The sequence below is a fragment of the Rhea americana genome, unplaced genomic scaffold (genome assembly GCF_003343005.1).
Source record: "Rhea americana isolate MKP2758 unplaced genomic scaffold, rheAme1 scaffold_444, whole genome shotgun sequence".
NCBI classification, from domain to species: domain Eukaryota; kingdom Metazoa; phylum Chordata; class Aves; order Rheiformes; family Rheidae; genus Rhea; species Rhea americana.
Window position 1 is genome coordinate 191529 of NW_028186584.1, and position 23753 is coordinate 215281.

At 38.8% G+C, this 23753-nt stretch overlaps 1 protein-coding gene across 2 annotated transcripts in view; it reads right to left on the minus strand.

The window, feature by feature from the left end:
• The window catches only part of PPP6R2 (protein phosphatase 6 regulatory subunit 2), a 102883-nt gene that overhangs the window by 65432 nt on the left and 13698 nt on the right, over positions 1-23753 (minus strand). For both annotated transcript variants that reach the window (XM_085315942.1, XM_085315943.1), the window contains exon 2: positions 8506-8638. The gene's annotated coding sequence lies outside the window, so the exon portion shown is untranslated. The remainder of the gene's footprint in view (positions 1-8505; positions 8639-23753) is intronic.

The following is a 23753-nucleotide window of genomic DNA, read 5'->3' on the forward strand; positions in this document are numbered from 1 at the left end:
GCCAAGCTTCACCACAGTCCTAAAGATAGCATAAACAGGAAATGTTAACTTAAACTTGAGGAACWCCTAAAACATGAAACATTAAATACTGGAAACCACTAACGGAAAGTCAAGGAATACAAAGCAATTGTACCTAATGAGAAGCAGACAGAGACCAGGCAGGTCTCTGCCCAGAAGCAGGCATATTGCTAGTGAAAGCAGAATGCTTTTTCATATGCAGCAATCAACTCAAATTAGAGGCAACTTTGACATATGATGCTGAAGAAAAAAAAAACCTGCCAAGTTCCAAGACAAAACAGCCCAAAGAGGCTGGATGCTAACTCTCAACTCCAAATGCCTGCTACTGTTAAGCACTATATAGAGTTGTGTTTTCTAGTTTTAGGTTTTGATAGAGAGGTGGTTAAAGCAGTTTCTGAATGATCTAACAACGCATGGCTCTTTCAGGCCCTCTCATCAAGCATGAACGAGAACTTTCTCTGAAGCTGAGGCATGTTTTATTTTCTACTGCAAAAGCTAGTTTTGGAAATGGTCATATTAAATATATCCGTGTAGGGAAGTCAGTAAATAAGAGCTTAGGAAATGAAGTATACTCTGTTCACCACAAATAACTCAGTTACTGCCAAACCTCACGGTGCACAGTAACTGAATGAGGCCAAAAGCAGAAGTGGCTCCCTTCAGAACCCATGCCTCTTGTGCAAAGGCTGGACACTATATGCTGGTCACAGAAGGAGGAAGAATAATTCTGTGTTGAATAATTCTGTGGCCAGCACAGTTTCCTCTTATCAAATTACTGAAAATTCTTACAGAACTTGGTTTGCTCTTTGTCTTTTTAGCATAAACTGCTTTGTGCACTCATTCATTCGTGCTGAGGAGATCACAGCCCTTATAATAGCAGGGCCTCTATAGCCTCCTGGAACCCCCAGAAATCTATCAACAGCAGAAACATYGTGACCACACTCAACATGCAACATGCTACTATATCCAAACTATACTTACACAGTAACAAAGAAGAGGGACCCTTATGAAGGAGATAGGTACAACTAGTTGTACCTTCCACCAGTAGGAATTTGAGGTTGTTGCCATGTTTCTACAGAATTTTTTAGTGAGCTGTGGTAGTCAGAGAGAGTTTTGAAAGTCAGACTTAACCAGGTGTATTTAGTTTAACGGTACATCTGTAGAAAGGCTGATAACATCTCTCTCCTCTAAAGGAATCAAGCTTTTTCACTTCTTTGCCTCTTGGCCTTACAAGAGGGGTTGATGTGGTATCATCTCATGTACAGCTTTAACTATCCAGATCTAAAACAACGAAGAAGCATTCAAGTCTCCTAAGACAACTCAAAATTTACTAACCTTTGATTAGGTCCTCACTCCAGGGAAGCTTGCTGCATATCTCTATCAGATTCTAACAAGCTTTAAATTAACATTCCTGATCAGAAAAGCAATACAGGTGTATGAGTTCTCCTATCATCTTTCCCAGGATTTCATGGTTATCACCAACATCCCATACACTATCCCGAAAGAAGTAACAATAGCGAGAACAGGGAAAAAAAAAAATAAAACACTTCATCAAGAAAAGGTATTGAAACTCTAGTATATCATCTTACTTCTCCTGCTCTTTGTCTGCAAATGCTGAACTATTTGACTGATATCTTTAAGAGAARACACCTTGGGCTTCTAATCCTGAACAATCACTGGATAACAACTTCCACAGAACCCACAAAAGCCAAGAGATACAGGCTGAACATTTTAAGTCATGTCAGAAGGCAGTAAGAAGCAACATTATTATCAAGCGGTTTGAGGTACCAACAGACTGCTTACAGAAAACGTACAGATACTCAAAACAATTCAAGCAATACAGCTTCAAGTTTCACTTTCCTTCTCCAGACAAGGAAAAGCTGTATTTGATTCTAACACCTTTATACTTAAAGTTCTCATTCTTGTTGCTCAGGGTAACTCCTAGTATTTTTCTTCTAAAGATGTTTCTAGCCCTTATATTCTAGAAAAAAATGAAATGTATTTATAATTGTTATGATGATGCTTGTCCCATCTGCAGGTTTTTCTTCAGCACTAGAAAGGCAACAAGCAACAACACGCTCTGCTTATACCCTGCAAAGGCAGAAGCTCAGGATCTTTCTGCTCCAACAAGAACCTAGACTGTGCCAAAGGCTTGAAAATGCRGCTGCATTTTGTAAGGACTGTTCTTCATTTGTTGTTGTGGTGATTAAAAGCATTTATAGAAGTATAGATCAGTGTGGTGTAGAAGATGATAAAGGCTATTAAACAATTCTATCTCAGAATCAGTTAGATATGCTGTTTATAACCAAGTTTAAAAGAGACTTGAGGCCTTAGTTTCCCAAGCGCCTTCATCAGCTGTGAAGCAGTTATTGATAATGATCTTAACACCTTCAGAATGTCTCCAGATTAAATCAAATAGGATCAGTGCTGTTCACAAACAAATTTTCATTCAAGTTCCTTAAAGTGGTGTAAAATTGAAGATCCGACTTGCTTATTTTTAAGGAGTTAATTCAATCACATTGGCACCCTTGATGCCCAGCCCTCAGGTAATTTTATTTGGACAACAAGCTTACCAAATGCTTTCTTTATAAATTATATTATAATTTACACTCAAAATAATTTAGGTATATTTTCAATCTGTACTCATGAAAAGCATTTTCCCCCTCCACCCTCTGCATCTTTAATATCGTAAGTATGTAAAATTACTGACACCACAGAGTTCTAGAAAACTTTTATTGAAAGACAGCTATAGAGTAAGAGCAGAGGATGTGACTATCCTGTACTGGTTAGGGGCTAAGTTACAGATTGCAAGACAAGCAATACAGAGAAACAGCCTTGTATATAATCTAAAATGTGCTTTGCAGCCTATCGATGACAATCCGCCTTGATGTCCTTCAATTTGTTAGTTTTCTTCTGCTCTTGCTTGGTGTCCCAAAAATAAAGAATATTTAGTTTAAGTCTTAAGTTGACAGAAAAAACGTCACTTCACTGAAGGCTGCCATCAACACAAAGATCTGACATACTATACGATTTTAAAAAACACAACTCCATGTTACAATTCACAGCAACATGCCACATTCAGAACATTTTGTACAGGAAACTGATTTTATACATTTAGGATAATGAACTGCTTTTGAGGAAGGCAGGTGCTTCCCAGACATTTACAAGTTGACCATGAGCCAGCAATGTGCCCTTGTGGCCAGGAAGGCCAATGGTGTCCTGGGGTGCATTRGGAAGAGTGTTGCCAGCAGGTCGAGGGAGGTGATGCTGCYSCTCTMCTCAGCCCTGGKGAGGCCTCATCTYGAGTACTGTGTCCAGATCTGGGCTCCCCAGTCCAAGAGAGACATGGAGCTACTGGAGAGAGTCCAGTGTAGGGCTACAAAGATGATCAAAGGACTGGAGCATCTGCCCTATGAGGAACGGCTGCGAGAGCTGGGCCTGTTCAGCCTGGGGAAGAGAAGACTGAGGGGGGATCTTATCAGTGTGTACAAGTACCTGAAGGGAGGGTGTCAAGGGGAYGGGGACAAACTCTTTTCAGTTGTCCCATGTGACAGGACAAGAGGCAACGGGCAGAAACTGAACCACAGCAAGTTCCACCTGAAGGTGAGGGGGAATTTCTTCCCTGTGAGAGTGACGGAGCACTGGAGCAGGTTGCCCAGAGAGGTTGTGGAGTCTCCTTCTGTGGAGATCTTCAAGGCCCACCTGGATGTAACCCTCTCTACCATACTCTAGGTGACCCTGCTGAGCAGGGCAGTTGGACTAGATGATCTCCAGAGGTCCCTTCCAGCCTTATTGATCCTATGATTCTAAGACTATCTGTACTCTAAGGGGTATTAAAAAAAAAAGCAGACTACTAAGCAGATAGGTAATAGGAAAGAACAAAAACTGAACAGAATGCAAGTGTTTAACAGTTTTGAATAGTAAAAATATTAGTTGGGGTAACCTTATTTTTCAGGTTCTAGCTTTGAAACTATGCAAGCTTATCTTCAAACCTAGCTTATAGCAGCTTTGTCAAAGCAGTTTTCTCCCTTCAGTGCATTCAARTCAACCCTACGTTCCCTTCCATGGGGTATGTTTGTTTTAAAGTYATTCTTCACAGAAGTAGAATGTCAAAAATCTCCTTGCTCACCTCCGAGGCCTTTAGTAATTACATTTTTACCTCTTTTGTCTCACTTCACCTTATTTATCAGTGATTTTCACTTTGTGCCCTGGTTTTAGTTAACCATTTTGTTAGGAGTGGGGGCAGGTAGGCAGTTCTTTTACAGAGGCTTCTTCTGAGACCCCTTAGGTTTGGTAGAGAAATACCTACTTTTCCTAGGGGAAAAAAAATAGAAGTCTGCAAAATTAGAAGGTAGTTAAAATTCACCAACAAAAAGGTAGTATTTATAGGTATCACAAAACCTACCAAATCTTGCAACATTTCTTTAACATTTCTTTGGCTGTCAAGAAAATATACACATACACACCTCATCTCCTATTTCCCATAAAAATTCAGGTGAATGTGCCTTATCCAAACTCTGTATTTGCATTATTTTATTCATTTGTTAAGTGCTCTCAGTATTCCAAGATCAGTAAAAAGGAACATAGGAGGCCCAGAATTCACCACAGGCAACTCCCAGAAACTAGGGGAATATTATTTTTATCTATTTATCTTTTTTAAGCAAGCCCATTCCTGATAAAATATTTTAAACTTTCCACTTAGTAAGTTGAAATACATGGGGATGCAGAGAGAGTACATTATCCTACTTCTTTTTAAAAAGAAAGTATTTATTGAATACTTACACTTGCATTATAGAGGAGAAAAAGGAAATTGAAGTAAAGCCACTTCAAGCAAGGTAGAGGGGAAAAAAAATCTAGAGTCTAACAAAATTACAACATATCAGTAAATCAGAGGGCAACAAGTCACTGGGACAAGATGGTTCTCAACTTAAGAGCTCTGAAATGCAATTGCTGAACAGCCAATTTCAGGGAATAAAGTATCACTCTGATTTGTTCAGCTTGAAATCTAAAACTGGCTTAAGGATACTAGCACAGTAATAAAAACAATGAAGTATCAGGACCAGAGAAAGTTGGGTCTCACAAACTTGAATTTTTGAAGGACTCATATGCACAAGGACAGTAAGATTGATAGTTCATTCCAATTTCCTCAAAAATATTTTGCAGGGGCTTCCCTGAGCAACTTTAAAGAAAATGTAGTGGTCATCACATCTGCTTTACATGCAGAAGGYCCTGGGTTCAAGCCCCAGTGGAACCAACAACAGGAAATCTTTGGGAGGTTGGACTAAATTGATAGAYGAACCATCTATCCAGAGGTCCCCTCCAACCTTACTGATTCTGTGATTCTGTAATCCCTCCCTGCTGCCATTGTGGAGGAAAAKTTTAGTTTCTTATGAATTGCAATTGGTTAAAACAAAGAAATAAAAAGAGTACAGAGAAGAGTAGCAAATAAGTTCCCAAAATAACTTGTACTGTTCAAGGTATTCATAAGCAATCTCAGAAGACAGATGAATAGCAAGCTAGCAATATTTACCAGTGATACAAAAATACTTAGCTTAAATCTAACCAAAGATGACATGAACAGCTGCAGAAGGATTTCATGTTAATAAGCAGCTGGGCAATAAAATGTACTCCAGCACTGAAATGCAGTACTGAAAGTTCAGTACTGAAAAATGCAAGGTACTAATCATGGAAGAAAGCCCACCATGGAACAAAGACCTCTAAATTAGTTAACATCACTCTGGGACCTGCGGCCATCCAGTAGTTTTGGATAGACACACCCAAATCCTTTCTTTACAGCGGGCACCCTCCCCCCCCCCCAATAAAAAAAATTTAGCCATAAAAAAGGATGGAGATAATATTCCCACTTTAGCAAGAATATTTGTATTTCTTTCTGAACAGCTCAACAGCCAAACCAGCCAGGGCTTACAAACACCACCAACAGATGTTATCTGAGCAGCAACTGCATCATATCAAGTGAATTTTCCTTTTGAAAAGGGACACAAGCAGAGGATTCTTTGCCACGTTCTAGCCAGCAAGTCCTTTCCTCTAGAGTCAGGTCAGTCTCACTCGGGAGCTTTCTGGGTTTCAGTTAACATCTGCAGTCTCTCCTGCGTCCTCAGGAAGCTTCTCGTTCTCCACCAGTTCCAAAGCCAGGCTGTTCGTCTGCCCCTTGTTCATCTCTGWCATCTCCCATGCTCTAGTGCACTGCAAGCTTTTCTTGCTGAACTTCCACACGCTTGTGCTTCTGCTTGCCCGCTCCCCATCCTCAGAGTTTTCCCCTAGCATGTTCAGCCACTCCAGGAAGGAGCCCTCTCCCCTCCTTCCAGAGGGTTTCGCTTAGCCCATGTGCTGCAGCCAGGATGAAGCAAATGAGCAGCCTGCTTCTGTGATGCACAGCAACCCTTCTGAAGGAATGTGACATTTTAACACACAAATAAAACAGACTGTTTGTTACAGCCATTTGGAAAAGATCTGTGAGCCTCTGTTCRAGGATTTCAATATAGAGCAGCAGCCAAAGAGGTAAAAGTAACATCAAAAATTACAAAAAAAGAATAGACAAATAAACAGAAGGGATTACATCATTTTGTGACTATGTGTCTGCATCTTGAGTGTTGGTCTGTTTAGCTTTTAAGAGAGAAGCTACAGCTAGAACAAGTACAGCTGGTCTGAGCTCCTCTTAAAAAAAACGGCAAGAACTAGAACAAATACAGCTTCCTATGATAGATACACTATATAAAACAACTTCAGCTCAGAAAAAGTAGTAGTACTAAAAAAGGGCATTAATGTTAAGGAGGTGAACAGTAAATTATTAAGCTTCCTATAAATGCAAGAATGAGGGCATCTAATGGATTTATCAAGCAGCCAATTTAAAAGCATGCAAAAAAGTACTAATTACATTCTGAGTGGAAAAAAAAAGGATCTCGTGGAAATTAATACCACAGAAGGTTACAGAAGCCAAAAGCTCAGTAGTTAGACTAGTTCACAGGAAAGATTTTTAARGGGCATCACAAGCTTTACAGTGACTGCTGGTTCAGACAAATCAATAACCTGATGACTGTCAGAAAACAGGAGGGCCATCTCTATTCATATTGTCCTAAATTTCCCCCCAAGTATAACTATAGCAGGAGCTAGTAATGGAGAGCACTGAGCTAGTGGATCTTAATTACTAAGATTTTAGATGAGGCTGCATTGCTATTGCTGACCACTATTTTCCATTTCTACAGGTTTCACTGGCATAAGTAACTACAAGCATCTTGGTACCACCCATGTGCTCCGGTTCCTAAATAGTTTCCAGAACAATTTGCATCAGTTTCAAACCATCAGGTTTGACACGTAACAGAACAATAACCAGTTACAGCAGCACAGCACCTCTATTTACAGCTCACCCACACACCTGTGCTTTCTGCAACAAAATGGTTCAGCAGGTTGAGTAAATTTTCAGAGGAAACTGGCCTCACTCGTACCCTATTCACTCCAGAAGGCCTTCCTATTTGAGAAATCTCTTGCCTTTGAAGCAAGAAGAAAGCTTTTCAAAATGAATTACCAATAAGAAAAAGTGACCAAGTCAGTCAGTTCCACTGCTTTTACTGGCATAACTGTAGCTTTCCCACAAGCAACAAAATGAAATCAAGTCTGGGAAAGGTTTCACAGCTCTTAAAGAAAGCTTGCAACATCAGAATATAGGCCAGACAGATTTTTAGGCTAGATGCATCTTTTGTCTCACATTAGCCAGTCATAGGTACTTAGAAAAGAAAAAAGGTACATTCTGTCCCAGTAGCTCCCCCAACTGCCAGCAAAGTATCAGAGGCTTCTTGAGACAAAGTTTGCACCAAGACCATCTTGTTTAAGTCACAGCAGACCTATACACCCACTATTCTATTCAACCTCTTTTTGAGCCTGCTTATACTTCCTGCTTCTAAGTAACCCTAAGGCAGCGAGTCCTCAGATTAATCACACATTGCAYGGCTGTGTATTTCCTTTTGTTTGTTTTAAATTGCTTGCCAACTGTTGCATGTTTCCAGTTTCTCATGTTATAAAAAAAACAGCAAGTAATCACTGCTTATTCGCTTTCCTTGTACCAATGACAAAACTCATTCTGTGTCATTCCCATGCTGTTACTTCTTGAAATAGGCACAAGCAGTTCCCAAGAAAAAAGTTTAGTCAGCCACCAGGAAGAAAAAAAAAGAATCCTAAATTCCATCATCTTCCCATCAACTGTGTATATTAAATTGGAGTTTAAGTTTGAGGAGGCACTTACTAGTTTAACCTGGTTTTAGAGAATAACCTGATTAACATACCAGGTCTAGACTCTAGGCCCAGTGACAGCAGAGGAATTCAGCTTCTCAGTTGTATGCAACTAGGTCTTNCCCCCAAATGCCTCTACGTATCAAATATCACACAATCACACTAGCAAACACCTGAGCCCATTATATAGCAATGCAAGTCATGATGTGACTACTGAGCTTAAAAGGGAAGGTTAGACGTACATACCTTCAGTAGAAGTTACTTCAAAAGTGAAATATACTCCACAGACAGAGAAACATTTGGGTTATAGTTCCTGGAATATATCCAGCTTCAGAAAATTGTTTTCATCCAGTGTGAATTCTGTCTAAAGCTTCCTATCCTAGAGAAGAAATAAAATAAGTTTATTAACTAAAGRTCACCGAGAGTCAAAGATTTCTTCCCTAAACAAACTTGCACAAAGCTTTTAGCTCAAAAGTTTGAGCAACAAAWCAGGTGACTAACACTCTTCGCAAAGTCATCACCACTAGGTAAATCAGATATATTCCTTATAATTACCCTAGCCATACTGTAGTATTGGACAAACATGAACCTTTATTTGAAATTGTGGTAGCATGTGGGTTAACAACCCCTCCACTTCATAGCCCTCAGCCTCAGCAGTGAAATTTATACTCCATTCAAGAACACGTTTGTTTTATTGACATCACTTTAAAGGAAAGTTCTAGGTTGTCAAGGAAACCTAAAGGTCATTTTCATTGTTCCAAGAATAATTGCAACAATACACATATTTCACATTCAATCTGGGGCCCTTATCACTTTAAGGAGGCAGCAAGACACTTGAGGCCAGAAATAGATTTACAGGGATTTCAGAAAGTGATTCACATAGAGAAAACATGTAACAGAATTAAACTTGGCTCTGCTTGCTTAAAATCCTCTTCYAGTTGTGGGGCTAGGTTCTAACAAGACCTCTCTCCTCCTCCAGATCCTCCTTTTGTACACTGGGTTTACAACCAAACAAAAAATAGCAATCAGTCCCCACACTGAATAATAGTGTTCCCAAACTATATCCTTCTCTCCTTCTCCCCTTGCCCCCAAAATGTATAACTCACACTATTAGGGAAAGTATTCTACATATCCAAACAATCTTGCAAAGTATAATGTCAGAATCCAGAGAGGACTACTAAAAAGAGCAATATATTCTCATTTACTTATCAGTAATTACTTAACCAGAGATATAATAATCACCCAAAACTCAAGCCCATAGTGATTAACAGAGTACATAATAATTAGAAGGCATTGTAGGATAAATCTTGGGAATATGAAAGGCATTAAATCTACACACCTTAAATACACAGTTAATATTATTAATGACAAAATGAACCAAAAACAGTACAGCCTTAAAGTCATATCTTGAAGTCCAACAATTCAAATTATGCTCTGAAAACAGATCGAATGTTTGTCAAAAAAAGTCATGATGTAAGTCAGATATTTTGAAAAAAGCAAGACTACTTTGAAGCAGATCATGGGAAAAAGCTAGCTTTACACTCCTACAAATCCCCTTAAACTCTGTTTTGAAAATTAATTTGTAGTTGTGAATATTTGGTATATTTCTACTTAAAAAAAGTGAGTATAAATTTCACTAGATAATCACAAGTTTAACAGTGTAATTACTATACAGGAATATTGTGGAAATTCTGCGCCACTCGTTTTTTGTGGTGCCTGTGGTYGAGATAAACCCTACTCCACTACATGTGAACTACACATATAGAAAAATCTCCTMTTACTTCAGCCCTAGTTCTGTTAGGATTTAGGCACATACTTTGTCTTTAAACACYATGAGCAAACATGTTGCTCAGTGAGCCCCAAAACCAGATTTGTGTTTACAAATGTAAATAATCTATATTGAGATAATTAGCAGAACAGCTAACATATTTTGCATGCAGAACTATCTCCCAAATTCTTTACTTAACATGGAATCTGTATAGCAAGACCTCTGAAAAACAGCAACAAACATCTATCTTGTTATTTCATAAAAGTGTATTTCAAAGCACTATGCCTTACRGATATGATCAAGACACATCTTACTGAAATAGCCTTCCCAGATAATGGAATAACGGAAGCAAGTTTGTATGAGTCTCTAGTTCAATTGAAACAGAAGTAAAAATTACTTCCAAAATTAAGTGACTGATACTGGCCTCACATTTAGATCTGTCATCTTAACATTTTTATGACCTGGCTGAAGGGACAGAGTGCCTTCTCAGCAAGTTTGCTAATTATACCAAACTGGGAGGAGTAGCTGATACATCAGGGCTTCGTTGCTGTTCAGAGSGACTCGACAGGCTTGAGAGACAGACAGAGAGAAACTTCATGAAGTCCAAAGGGGATTTGTACAGGCCTGCCCCTAGGGAGGAATAATCCCAGGCACCAGGACAGGCTGGGAGCCAACTAGCTACTGGAGAGCAGCTCTGTGGAGAAGGACCTACGAGTTCTGGTGGACAACAAGTTAACCATGAGCCAGCAACATGTCCTTTTGGCCAAGAAGGCCAACGGTCTGGGGGTGCACTAGGAAGTGTGTCGCCAACAGGTCAGGGCAGGATCACCTCCTCCTCTACTCAGCTCTGGTGAGGCCACATCTCAAGTACTGTGTCCAGTTCTGGGCTCCCCAGGACAAGAGAGACATGGAGYTACTGGAGAGAGTCCAGCATAGGRYTACAAAGATGATTTGAGGACTGGAACGCCTCTCTTATGAAGAAAGGCTGCGAGAGCTGGGCCTGTTTAACCTGGAGAAGAGAAGACTGAGGGGGGAATCTTATCAACGTGTGTAAGTATCTGAAGCCAGAGTGTAAAGAAGGTGAGGCCAAACTGTCAGTGGTGCTCAGTGATAGGACAAGAGGTGAAACACAGGAAGTTCTGTCTGAACAAAAGAGGGAAAAAAAATCTTTATCTGTGAGGATGACTGGAACACGTTGCCTGGAGAGGCTGCAGAGTCTCCATTCTTGGAAATATTCAAAAGCCATCTGGACATGTCATAGGCAACGYGCTTTAGGTGACCCTGCTTGAACAGAGGTGTTGGACTAGATGATCTCCAGAGGTCCTTTTCAACCTCAACCATTCTGTGATTCTGTTATTCCATCTCAAGTTTTCTTCCCCCCCCCAATTAATTGGTAATTAAAATAGTTATTGAAAGGATTTCCAGCTAAGAGTTGTAGGACAATGGGATCTACCAAAATTCAACACAACGGAAAAAACAGATTTGGATAATGTGGTTAATTACTTTCTTACATTCTCAGCACTTACACTGCTTACCTTTCTGTCTCATTCTCTTGAGACATATACTTTTTTTTTTAATCTGATCACTAATTTGAAAAAAAAAGCATGAGATACTGTAGAAAAAGCAGAAAAGGGATAGAGTTTCTACCTTCTCTCATAGTGATTTTAAGTTTCTTGCTAAACTCACTGCATGCTAATCAGCCCCACAACATGTTTAAAAATTCAGGACAGTATATCTCTAAAGAAGTTCAGTTTTGAAGTTAGAACATGCACAGGATTCTATGCCAAACACAAAATGGCTCAGGCTAACAGAACAATCATCTACCTCCAAATAACTAATTTCTTTGGTTATTTACTGAAACAGGAYAGAGAGAATAAAATCAGTTGATCAAACACACTCCAGGTATTCATGGATCTCAGAGCAAATGCAATCTAACTTAGGATATAAATTTCTAAAATACAATCCAAGTAGACTATACTATTATTTTATCTATACTGTAGTGAATCATAAGATGCATATATATACCTATTAGCAATTATGAGGAGAAAAAAGCACCCAACTCCTATACAGAGACCGAAGTATTCCCAGGTTCCACAAGTGAACTAAGCATGTGCGACTTTCACAGAATGCAGAGCAACCACAAGTCTTACTGATATACCAGGAGCTTTCACCTTTGGGAAAGCCACATCACTTCACATGCCTAATTATGGGTTAGGAATGCAACGGTAATCCAACAGTAAAATACAACTTCTCAATTAATAGGAAAAATAAAAATCAAGATATAGTGTTGAACTGAGTTAAATTTAAGCTGACCACCTTCCTTACTTCAAGAGCACAATCTTGATTTTTTGAAAGCAAATGTTTGCAGACGCTACTGTGCTAGACATGCTGTTATTCTTCAGAGCTCCAGTATGTACATACCAAGTAAGTGCACAATGAAAATATGCAATAGTAGGGCAATATACCTAAAAATAATCAATAGGAACCTGAGTATTTGGAAGAACAATCTAATCAGAATCTATTGCATCTACAAGATGTCTGGCTTAAATGGAAAATGAAACTTTGGACAGTTTAAAGAGGCAGACTGAAACACTTTGAAAGAATAAACAAATCCTCAGGACACAGAAAAAGCCATCTGCTCAGGTGCAGTGATAACTGATGGCAAGGAGGGTTGGGGGGTTTGGGGGACTGGGAGTGGCTGCTTTAAGTTAGGCTCTTTAATTTCACAATGAAAAGACGTGCTACATTTCACTACCAGAGAGAAGACACAAACACCTCTGTTCTGATGAACTCTAGCAATTCTTACGCTCTCCCGCACCCTAATTTGCGAACAAGATACAGGATCTGCTTTCAAGTTTTGTCATAGAAAAGCCACGGTACCATTGCAAAAAGCCTCCAAGGAACAATCATCATTAATGTTACACTTAGTTTACAAGGGAGGCAACTTGCAAATTAAGTGYTTTATGCCACCATGTGGTGTTACTACTTTGTCTTCATCACCTATCTTGCAAGCAAGTATCCCTCAAAAATTCAGCACTCCTCATATACAGACAATTAATGAAGTTATTCTACAATCAGCTGATAAATCTAATGTTTATCTGTACTTAATGATTTCCAGCTTCRAAGTAGTAATACATGAGCCAAACTTCTCATGTAGTCATTAGAAAAACAAGGCAGAAACAGGGAGATACTTTCACTTCAGGAAAAGAATGTTGGCAAAATGCCCAAGTAACTTGCTCAAAGTCTTAGGGTGAGCAAAATCTAAAGGAATTCAAGAGTTTGCCGATTCACAGAATCCATTATAGCACTTCTTTTGACAAGATGGTATTTGTTTTCCAATATCCAAAATAACTAATAGCAGCTACTTGTCTTTCATATGGAATGACACACTTCCAAACATATTAACTCAAAGATGCAAACAATAAAAAAATCAGTCAAGAATCAAAGTACAGTTTGTATAAAGCTTAGTTTTCAAAATTTCATTGCAAAATTAAGGTGTGATGCAACTTTTCTGTAGTTTTCTCTTTAAATTTTCTGTAAATTCAGTATGTCTTCCCACCAGAGACACTGCTTCTCCTTACAGTCTCTTAAGGACAGCAGAATTTCAAGAGATACTGAACAGCCTTTTCATGGAACCCACTCAGATAACTAAGAGAAGCAAGTACACTAACAAGCAGACTAAAATCCACTATATAAAGCCGTATACCTTTGAAAGAATGTTTACACTTTAGTAAGTCAAGAAAAACATCAAAAGCAATCCCTGCTCTTTGACTACCTCCTCCCTTCTCATAAAGCTTCCACTTAAGGGACTTATTGAAGTGCTGCACACTGTATTATATCCATCTTTGTATTACTTTGGGCAGCGTACATCAAGATAATCTGTGTAATAATGGAAAAACAGAGACTACAGGTAGTGTATAGGATTGGGTTGGAACTATGCATCTGCAACTTAGCACCTCTGATAGGAGCTAACCTTGTTTAAGACAGTATTAAACTTTTGAAAGGGCAAGCCTCTGAATTATCAGACACAATAAATTYAAATAATCAGAAGTTCAATGTAAGAGCATCAACTATTCCCTAACCTTAGTTCTCACAAGACAAAGATGRCAAGTACTCAGGGACAAGGCTCATTAACAGTTTTAGCAAACCATCTATTATGCAAAAAAGAAAAGCTTATTTACTGTTTCCAAAAGATGAAAGAGACCCTGGAGGTACTCAGTGTCTTCTAGAACACTGTCCAAGAGTTCACTCTCTACAGAATAGGGTAATTCAGCCAGTTTTTGCCATTGGCTCTAGTATCTGCACTGTTCCAGAGGCATGCAGATGTCAAGACAGTATGACAAAACTGTGGCTTAATATTTAGCATAACCTATTTGCAAATTACTTACAGCCTCTAAGAGCAATGGACTCCTACTCTGCTAGTCAAAGGTACCACATTAATTCTCAGCTGGGACTGCACAGTCAAGACAAGCTTCAAATGACCAAGATTACCACCCCAGATGTTTGACTAATCTTAGTTCACAAGAGTCCCATCCTGTTGCTGTCCTACAAGCATCCTCGCAATCACTTCATGACGTTTAGTTGTTCCAAACTTTTCCTCCTCACTTCCTCATTTTCCAATGAAACTAAAAAAGAAAAAAAAAAAAAAAAAAAAAAAAAACACAAAGTTGGGTTGAATCAAGCAACAACAGTGGTGATCCAAGGAAAGGGATGAGTCACTGGAACAAAAACATGCATCTGTATGTGAAGAAAAAAAAAAAAAAAAAAAAAAACTAGCCATCAATTCTTCTGAGACTCAAACATAATATGGGAAGTTAAATATTCCCATAGACACCAGCTGTAAAAAATAAATAAACATGACAGCTTACACAAACTAACCATAAGTTAATGGATAATTTGGTATTTATTATTATATATTAAACATTACGCATGGTGCTATCTTTTCAGAAAATACCCTGTGAACATTTATACAGAATCCTCCTCCAACTTTCATTGCCACTTCATGTCATTTTCAGACAAGAATCTCACTTCCTGTACCTTTTTAGAGCACCTAAAACTTTACAGAAATTGAGAAAACCTTTATGGAAATACAGGAAGAAACTTCAGGAAACTGTGAGAACCAGAATTTTATTTGTACACAAAAACCAAACTAATACGTCCTCATTCTTCAAGTATGTTTCAAAACAAAAGATTCATGTCCTTCTGAAGTCTGAATGCTGCAGCTACTGAATTCAAATTAATTGATGCAAGTTTTCAAAAAAGCTTAAACAAGAGCAAAAGCCTCCTTCTGCACTTGCACAGGCAAATTTACAACATAAGAGCCAGTATTTTATTGAAGTGTTCTAATTCACTTCACAGGACTGTCTTCACATTTCTTTCAAAACATGAATGAACATTACTTTGTGTCTTACTGAAACCACACCAGACTTGCGCATACTTCTCACAGACAGTAAAACAGACCATTTTGGATCTTATCTACACTTTGGGGTARTTTTCAGTATTGACAGTATTTCTGCAGCCACAGTATTGTAGAGTCCAACAAAAATTATTCTACCATTGCCCTTTAGTCACACTCAGAATACGAAATTCTGTTTAAAGAGTCAGTAACTTCTTTAATCTTAGATCAACATTTTAATATTACAGCACTTCTCCAATTATAATAGTGGAAGAATTCCTCTAAATAATTAGTGTACGCACAGATCTTGATTTTAAGAGACTGAAATGTTTGCTTTTTTCCTGCTCTCCCTGGAATTCATCTTCTATCCTAACCATAGGAGAGCAACCTGCTGTTCTCTACCTGAATGCTGAATTCTGTTCCTAGCTTCTAAATTTAAAGTTCTTAAACATACACAAACAGCAAGAATCAGTTTAAAGCACATTCGTTACTAGTTCAGCTCCAGATACACTGTGCAAAAGTATTTTTCTCTCCATTTGGGTACTTGCAAAATGCTATGCAAATCATGAGATACATGCAATGATACTCATAATAATAAAAGTAATCGAGATCAGCTACTATTTTAAACTTTCAGGCAAGCACTGGGGAGTCTTTCAGAGCAGCTCACCCATATATAAAAATGTCACATTACAGTGACAGAGCTTGCAAGAAATCTTTTCAAAACTCAAAGTAGTGACTTCATCTTGTGTTGCACTTTTGAATTAGACAATAAAACCCTTAGAAATCACTATCCACACATAGTCATTTGCAAGGTCAGGCATAATCAGAGAACTAAATGCAAGTTGAAGTGGAGGATCAAGTATTTATGGCAATAAGCAGCCAATCAGCCAAAAAAAGCACCAGAACTGCAGTACAGACAAAATCAAGTACAGTATTTTATTGTCAAAAGAGCTGGCTAGAAAGAAGCAAGGGCCAACAACCAACTATTTGTACCAGCCTGGAAGGCCCCAAATATTGTCCACACTTAAAATTCTTAATGCTAGGTAAGAAAGGTATGACAGTAAAATCTAATGATTTATAATGCACAGGACATTCACTTCAACCAATTTTCATCTACTGCCAGTGTAATTTACTGTTTATACTCCCAAAATGATGTTGTATGTCAGCTATAATCCATTTTAAGAATCTGTCAATCCACTCAATAATTAAAAAGGCTGAAAAAAGTTGCCAAATACATAACACCATACTTACCTCATATAGACTTACACTATCAGTACTTATCAACATCAAGATTTTCCCAAATATTTGATAATTTGAAGTATCGCAAGTTTTGACCGATAACTTAGGTTGCCTGAAAGAGTCACAACTATTCAGAGAGGCTGGATAAATATCCGCTAAAATTCAGAATGTGCTTTGACATCTCAGATCATCCACAATGAAAAGTCTTCAGCCACATCCAAAAGTGTCAATCCTGAGAATCTGCTAGTTCATTGCTGGTTTGACATACCTGATAAACACTCTCAAGAGCGGAGAAAGCCATCTTTCTGGACCCAAGTTTCCTCAGTATAAGCACAAGACATTGAGAATCATGCTTTTTATTCCAGCTTTTATTTTAGAAAAATATGTGTCTTTATAATGCTTTCTAAATAATAAAAATTAAACTTCATCAAGAAATGATGCAATGAAGCGAGTTATAACTGCATTTCACCAACATAATCCAAGACCAACACTTGTTAAACTGGTGCAAAGTTCCGTGATCAGAATCCACATACTGCTACTTCTATGACCATTAACRTTACAGAATATGGCACCTACTTCCCTCTTCGCTGAGCAGCAGTCCACCCTGTGTTCTTTACAAATGGACCAGAAAAGTTCAGATTAAAAACAGGAACTAATTACTACAAACCTCTATCCAAGGTTAAATGTAGTCACTAGCATTATATCTAGTCTACACRTAGTCCTATGTCTGGTAACTAAGCATCAAGTAGATCAAACTCACCATGCTCACACAGGATTTAAAATTTAAAATACAAGATCTATAGTGAGCTGAAAAAGCAACATTTCTTCATATTCTGCAATGTTAAAAATTAAGCTTGCTAATTTTTTTTTTTTTTAAGATACATCGTGACAAATAATGCCTGTGTGCAGTTAATGGGGAAAGGATTAGGGATAGCTTGAAAACTGTCAGTACAGCAACTATGAAATTCTTTGCCAAAAGAAGCTGCATGAAATCCAAGGCTGACAACATCTATTACTAGAAAACACACAAAAGAAAAACCAAGAATGCCATCTAGAACTTAACATGCCCCTGACTCAAGGCAAAAAAGCAACTGTAATGAAAATATAAGTTACATAAGATAATGTTGAACACCAGCCAATTTGCAAGTAATATTAACAAAACAGAGAAGGTATTGAAGTTTCTGTATGACAGAATCACAGAATAGTTGAGGTTGGCAGGGACCTCCAGAGATTATCTGGTCTAACCTCTCTGCTCAAGTAGGACCAGCTACAGTAGGTTGCCCAGGACCATGTCCCATCGGGCTTTGAATGGAGGATGGAGACGCCACAACCTCTCTGGGCGACTTGCTCCAGGGTTCAACCACTCCTCACAGCAAAGTATTTTCCTGTATACAGTACATTTCATAATCTTCTTGTCATAATCTTTTATACATCTCCCACAATTCAGAATTTACAGGTAGGGAAGGTCAGTTTCTCTTCCTAAATTTTCATCTTTCCAGTCATTAGCAACAACAGGATTGCCAGTGGTTCCCATCTATCTGTTCAACAACACACATACTGCCTTAGCTTTTCCAGTACAAGAGGATGGGACCCTTGTGCCTAGAAACATGTATAAAATAATTTAATTCTGTATTAATTATTTGCCCTGACTAAAACAAGTGCCTTTTAATTACAGTTCTACAACAGCTCAAGCCATTCTAAATTCATATTGCATGTTCCTTCCCTTGCACAAGCACTGCTGCTCCCCTGAGCCTTCAGCACACCAGTTTAGGGTACTAAACTGGCAGGAAACAAACCCAATAGGAGTAAAAGGTACAGGTGCAGGGTTGTTTTGTTTCGATGAGTTTAATGTCCAAACCAACCCACTACATGTTTGGAAGAGCACCTGTGCCAGAAAGGCTCAAACTGCTATGATACACCACCAAGTCATCAAATGCATGGATGCCAAACTACAGTCAGTCATGTTTCTACACTCACCCAAAGACAATGCAGCCTGAGTATTGTAATTCAGCACTGAATCCACAGACTAAACAACTACTAAGAGTATTCAACTTAACTGCTCGTCTTAACAGATTCATGAATGAAGTTACAAAAATGCATTGCCTCTGCCTTTGTAAATCAGATTTTACATTATTTCAGTGTACTAGTATCACAACTTTTACATCCAGGGAACTCAGAATATTTTCAATTTTCAAGACTTTTCACTTTTTTCCAGAAGTGCATTTACACAATATATACTAATTTAATTATCAAATCTGCAACTGAAAGGAAATAAGCTATGCTAGACACACTGAAGTGCTGAATACTGCTTCAAGTTACCATTCTAATGCACAGCCACAAGCGGCATTCCTTCAAAAAATAAAGTCAAAAACTCCTCAGAGCACATAAATAATAATCCTACATTGTTTGCAACTTTAACATATCACCCTTGTTCTTGCTTTTACTTCTACAAAGGGAACAGAAAAATGAGTGTTTTACTTGCTTCTACACACGCACTTTAAGATGCCATTTGAACTGATAATCCTATGTAAGATACAGCCATAACACAGGAATTATAGAAATCCCATAGAGAATACACAGAGAAATCATGTTGGATACAGGGAAGTTTTAAAAAAGCCAATGAAGCTTTTCAGAAAAAATCTTGCCTTTAAACATACATCATTCGTTTATGTGCCAAGAGGCTTCCTCTTTCTGAGATTAAATGCAAGCAAGACTCCCAATTTAACATCAACTTATTAATAATTTTTAATGTTATCTTTTGGGAAGCTGACAAAAAAGTTTCATGATTATACTATTGACTATTTGCATGCTATTTTCTCTGAAATTCAACTTGCATAACAAGAGCTCAGAGAACATTTTTCTTTGTGCTACCAGAGAAACAACTTTGCAGAGCAAATGGAAAAAGTGGTTCCAAATCCTTCATGTAGGCTTTGGCAATCTACAGCTGAGAAGTAGCATACTCTGAGTTGTCAGGTCCATCAGAAGATGAAAGCAGCAGCTCTGCTAAGTTTTTTGATACCTATTAAAAGAATTTCAGATTAACTGGCTAGGAGAAATACATCTGTCTAGCTCCTACAGTAACAACTTCTGTACAAAAAAAAAGGCTACAGATCTTCTAGATAGTCTAGTCTTCCACATAATTCTAGCTTGGCAGAAAGAACCAGCAACAATAAATAAGTTTACTAACTAAAGAGGTGCTTGGTCTCATTTTTGCTTCCTCGCATTCTTTTATTAATATTTATTAAACAAAAACAAAAAAGCAGCACTTCATAATTTAAAAAGATCACTGCATAAACATCATGCACATGTAATAGCTCTGAAGGGGAAAAACTGTGTGCTGACAAGAAAGTCTCCTTTTCTGAAGGATGTGTTCAGATTGCCAGATAGATCAGTCAGGGTTTGGCAGGTGGACCAGTAGATGGGGGGAGGCATTTCTGCTCTGCTTTGTTTGCACATGAAGCTGAACCATTACCAGCACTAGCAAGAGGAAGACAGTGTTTCATTATGCTCCTCCTCTACAGTCTCCTGAATACTATACCAAGTTTGTACAGGAATTTGACATTTTCCCTTTAGCATTCATAGCCTTCTCTTAAGGCTCTGTTTCACTTGCTTACAGTGGCATTTTAAACCATGTTCTACCACTAGAAGCACAGTCTAGCTAGAAACTTTTTTAACATGTTATAGAACAATTTCAAACTATCCATATCAGCCTGTGCCATCAGATACAGAACGCCATCTACAGCCGCAGATCTACCCGCTTCCACATTGTGCATAGTTGCGGGGCACCGAAAGATGATTTGGAAACGTATCAACTCTAGACTTGACCTTGCAAGGTATTTCACATCACCTCACGTTACAAAGCCTGACACAGAAAGGTCAAATGAAACTACTGCTACTTCTGCATGCAAAAAAAGTGCTTACCATCAACACAGAAAACAGCACTCTGATTATAGGTTGCTTCTGGGTACATAGTCTATACTGCTTATTCCACTTTTCAGCATTGGAATTTTCTTCACTTTCCATTTTATGGTCAGTGCACATTCGGAAAAGTCAATTTCCCCTTTTCTGGGAACAGTTTCCTATCTAGGGTAGTTTACAAGAACATGAGCAAGCATATGGATCACCATGAATAAAATGAGCCCACAAATTATTGTCTAGAATTCAAGTTAATACAAATATGAAGTTAACTGGCTAAAGTACAGCTAAAGCTGAATTTGTAAAAGCCAGGAAACATGGAGCAAAAAATACACATCAACCGCACCCTTCAAGACTAACTCTGACCTCTGGATTTGGCAAGTACCCACTGGGGATATACCACAAGAATGATTCAGAGTTCCTCCTTAACAAGCAGATCTAAGTAATGACTAAGTGTGTCATTTTATGTGGTATGGTGCATCCCACAGAATTAGATGCTTTTATTCTGATGCTTACATAACACTGGACTTGTGACACCACATTGACCAGTTCACAGATCATTTTCAGCAGGTTGCCAGGGATCACAGTGATGAGAGAAAATATATGTGCATTCAAAAGGATCATGTATTCTTGTGCCAAAAACATGAGTAATGCAAATAAAGGCAACTGCCTCTTCCTGTTGTGAGGACTACACCACAACAGTGCAGTCTTGTGACACACAACAGTCCTTAAGCATTTGCTGCCCTGCAGTGTAATATTTGAGAAAGAGTCCTTAAGACAGAAGTAAAGGCATAGTAACATCATGCAAACTAAGGACATTTGTGCATAGCATTGTCTGGAGTTTAGCAGCTTTTACTTTAACAAGGACATGAGCCAACAATTTCCTACAGCAGTCACAGAATCACAGAATGGATGAGACAGAAGTGTGCTTCTGGAGATAACCTTGCCCAACCCTCTGCTCAAAACAAGATCAGCAAAAACAGGTTGCTCAAGATCACATCCAGTCAGGTTTTGAGTATCTCCAAGAATGGAGACTCCACCTCCTCTCTGGGCAACCTGTCCCAGCGTTCTGTCACCCTCACAGTGAAGAAGTGTTTTCTTGTGTTCAGCTGGAATTTAATGTGCTCCAGCTTGGGCCCACTGCCTCTTGTCTTGGCATGAGGCACCACTGAAAAGGGTCTGGCCCTGTCTTCTTTATACCCTCCCATAAGATACTTATTAACATTGCTAAGATCACCCCTGAGCCTTCTCTTCTGCAGGCTGAACAGTCCCAACTCTCTCAGCCTCTTCTCATGCATGACTTTGCATGGCTCCATCTACCAAGTCTATGTCATTCTGGTCCTAGGGAGTCCAGAACAAGACCCAGTACTCACCAGGGCTAGGAAGAAGGTTCACCTCCCTCAATCTACTGGCAGTGCTCTGCCTGGATGCAGCCCAGGAGGCCACTGGGCTGCATCCAAGAGTACATTTCTAAAACATGTTCAACTTATTGCCCTACCAAGACCCCCTAGCCCTTCTCTGCAAAGGAGAAGGTCTCCAGCTAGTTGGCCTCCAGGCTGTTTTGGTCTATGGGGCAATCCCTCTCCAGAAGCAGGTCTGCATTTACCTTATTGAACTTCATGAGATTCCTGCTGGCTCATTTCTCCAGCCTGTCAAGGTCTCTGAATGGCAGCACAACTATCTTGTTTATTAACAACTTCTCCCAGTTTTGTGCCATATAGTGTATTCCAAAAAATGCTCCACTTCATCCTTTCAGGAGACACACTACATTATTTGCCAAGGAGCAGGCGAGTGCATCAGTCAAAGGAAAGAATTAAGCTTGTCAGGATGCCTGTGATTTTTCAGATATTTCACAATTGCTGTTCTGCATAGCAGATGATCAGAACAGTATTATTTGTTTCAAAGTAGAAATAAGGAAAGAATTCTGTTAGTGAAATCTGTTTAAAATGGCTGAATATACTCCACAGYAGATGATCTCTCTTTGAAATAATTTTCTCCAGTTCCTACTTTCACTGGAAAGACTGATAGAAATCTTGAGACTTTTTCAGCTTTTACAGCATGGAGCACAAAGGACATCAGCATCTCCTGAATATACTTACTGCATCAAATTCTCCCCTGTTGCCAAGGCCCTGAGCACTAACAGCACTCAACTCTCTTTACTTTTGCTGTGGCATACAGTACTTCAGTTTCCTCAGGACTTAASAGTTATTACCTTTCAAAAGGTAACTGCTTGCAATACACCGCCAAGATGAGCCACTATAGTATTTCCAACCACTGACATTGCCATGCTACTTCTTCACATCTTTACATTCCAGGTTTATATCCTCACAACTGTCTCCTCTCCTTCAAACACCATTGCAGTTACATGCCTATAACTGCCTCTCTAACATCAGTGGGATCCTACACTAATGCCTCCTGTCCCCTCACTTTCTGGCTCTCGTTCTCCAGCTATATGTCCCCTGCCACTGTCATTTCAACTTCTCCCACCACTTAGTATGGCCAGAAGCCCAAGACAAGCAGAGATGGCTCAGAACAGTACAAGCACAGATCTAGCAGAGCTTGAATTTGGCATCATGCCCTGCCATTGAAGTATATCCACAATACAAATAAGGGATGTCTTATAGCAGTCTATTGTTCTTCCTTGGGTTTAGACTGCTCAGAGATCTAGATCTGTCTCTCAAGGAAGAATCGTGAGCTAGTCAAATGTTTCTGGAGCTCACTCTCAATCCTATTTTACATTCAACTTTAAGAGTCTGAAGTAGGATCCTAAATAACATGCTCTCAATACTCATTTTCAAGATTAACTGAAGCAGATTAAAAGCTTCTCCATACATTTTATAATTCAAATCCTAACCTAGGATTTGAATCAGTTCCTCTGGATGTACATTCATACAAGGCATAACGAAAAAAATCCCAATGAAGAAAAGTTTGTTAATTGAGAGGTAAAGCTCAAGAAGAGAAGTTTTTTGTTCAAACTACTATGAGAATATGCCTGAGAGGTCCATAGTTCTCCAGATAAACCAAAGTAATACTGGGGCTGCTGAAGTCCACTACTTCAACAAGGAGAACAAGTAAACCCCAGTCAGGCACTCACCTGTTGCCTTGTTCCCAATGACACTTCTGCACAGTAGCTGCCCATAGTCATAGGGGAAAAAAAAAAAAGAAAAAGGATATGGA